Below are 2,475 nucleotides of genomic sequence, written 5' to 3' on the forward strand. Positions count from 1 at the left end.
GAATCTCCTTTCCATTCCCTGGGATTTTTCTTGTTATATGATGGCTGTCATGAAAACACAGATGGAAAGAGAATGAAGAGAGGAAAACATCGAGTTGGGTAAATTGCCAGCAGATGATCCTTGTGAATTAGCATGTAGAATGTGATGGACAAGGTCCTCCTTTACCTGTGCTGAGGCCCCTGCACAGATTTTCCCTCTGAATACGAAGCATCAGTCAGGGATGTGAGATCACTTGGACCCACTCTCTTTGTTAATAGATGGCACAGCTTAGAGTGGAGCCCCTTTCACCTTATTAGCCAGGTGTTTTTGTCCCTCTTTTATCAAATGTACCAAACAATGGAAAACATTTTTTCTGGCTTCAAAAAAATTCACTTAATGTTCATAACTAATTAAATTCTCACTCTGGTCATGATTAATGTAACAAATAATTACAGCTTAGATCTCATATAGATACAACTAATTGTTCTGCCCACAGTGCATCGTGACTAACAATAAAACAGAGCTTTTAAGGTAAAAGCAAAGAGATCTAAGGAATGACCTTTACCTGGCTTGACTCTTACTAGTCCTAGAGCTTCTGTTTTCCTCCTCATTTCCTTAATGGAGGTAAATGGCTGTATCCATTTCTTTGTTTACATCTGGCTTTTATTGAGTATTAGATAGGCTCTACTTCCTTGTGTTTCTGGTCATTCCAGTTTGTGGTATGTTGGAGGTGTCAGTAAATCACTGAGGAAGAGAAACAGAGAACACTGCAACCATTGCATTTTCTTGAAGGACAAAAGTTCAAAAGAAAAGTAGTGGGAAACTCTCAAACTACTGCAAATCACAAACTGGGCCACATGTCTGTCTGCTTTAGTGCTTGGCCACTCCATCCTACGAGAAGATGTTCTTCCATTCCGCAGTGCTAAGAAGCCACTGCTGCAAGCAGGGGGATTAGATGAGTGTTGGGCTGCTCTCGGGAAGGCATTGCTGACCAACACAAACTCTCATAGAACCACTTGGAGATGCTCACAGCTATGAATGGAATGAAGTTAAACATGTGACTCATTTGGAAATAATGACCATTCAGTATTTTATTTTTTTGTCTTTGATGGATAAAGTACATGAAGTTCCAGGGAGCTTTCAGTTAAACTGAATCCTATATTAGGTCACATAGGCAAAAATTACTTTCTATACAGCCCAGAGCTAACACTTAGATGTTTCTCCACTCTACCCTCACAAACTTTCCCCCAGTGTTTCATTGTTCACTTCAAACTTTGCAATGGAACAGGTTTTTATTTCGCCAACAATTTTAGACCTAGTTCCATCCAAAGTTTTAAATAAATTTTGTTCACGAGTAGTTTTGGAGAAATAAGAACAACGAAAACCTAATTAGTATTCCTGATACTGACAGTCAAATTCAGATATTATGTTAGTTCTAGGACCTAGAATTTCTGTATTTTTTCCTGCCACATCCAAACTTTTTGAATTCCAATTCTGATTACTTTCTCAGCTTCTCTTTTCATTTAGGAGTCAAACCTGTTTGAGCCAATTGTCCTATCCTTAAATGCCAATAATCATGTCAACAGGACTTGAAGGGTATGATGTGTAAACTAAAGGAAGACTATCAGGCTTCTGGGAGGTATGAATCAGAAAACCTATGTCTCTTCTCATTTTCTTATTTTCAATGGGCAGAGCAGAGAACCAATGATCTAGCTGGAGCTGAATGTGTTAATAGTGAACGAGAGGATTGATGAACAAAAAATGCTGTACATGAGGATTTGGCTGAAGATATTTCCAGGAGGCCTGGGGTCTATAGCTATCACCTATAGTGAAATTCTTATGGCTCCATTATTCTGTGAATGTCACATAATTACTCCACTGCCTTCATTCTTACTCGCTCTAGAGTACTCATTGGCAAATTTAAAAGGGGCATTGGGTGAAAACAAGGCATCTCCAATTTCCAAAGATGACTGAACTTAAAAGTAAAATCAACATTTAATGTTTATAATTCATCTTTTTCCATAAAAAATTCAAAATAATTGCACATTTACAATCTTTTCCCCAACTTGTTAGGTACTAATGACATTTTCTTATTTGATCTCCATAAAGTGTATGTGTCTAAGATGTCATCATTAATGAGTAAGAACCTCTAATTTATCTTGAAGACTCAAAGGATAAGCAAATGCACTGTGCGGACAGTTATAAAATTCCAACCAAAAGCAAAGAAACTAAAATTGACTTATATTTTATACTTTCATCATAGGAAGACATATGATTTCTGTTAGAATTTTTGAAATATTGAAAATAATTCATTAATACAATCTTCCTGTTTCCATTATAATCTTGAAAGTGCTTAAATGATTCAGGGGCTCTAATATAGAAAGAAAATCTATAAATGCATAAAATAATATAAAGGTAAATTTTTCTCTGTCAACTATTTCATGCTTTAGCAATATATATATATATGTATATATATATTTATATTTATATATATGT

At 35.8% G+C, this 2,475-nt stretch overlaps 1 long non-coding RNA gene across 1 annotated transcript in view; it reads left to right on the forward strand.

The window, feature by feature from the left end:
• The window catches only part of LOC104871917, a 59,480-nt gene that overhangs the window by 55,599 nt on the left and 1,406 nt on the right, over nt 1-2,475 (forward strand). The window lies entirely within an intron of this gene.

This window comes from Fukomys damarensis, unplaced genomic scaffold, assembly GCF_012274545.1.
Source record: "Fukomys damarensis isolate Sample0158 unplaced genomic scaffold, DMR_v1.0_HiC HiC_scaffold_30, whole genome shotgun sequence".
NCBI lineage: Eukaryota > Metazoa > Chordata > Mammalia > Rodentia > Bathyergidae > Fukomys > Fukomys damarensis.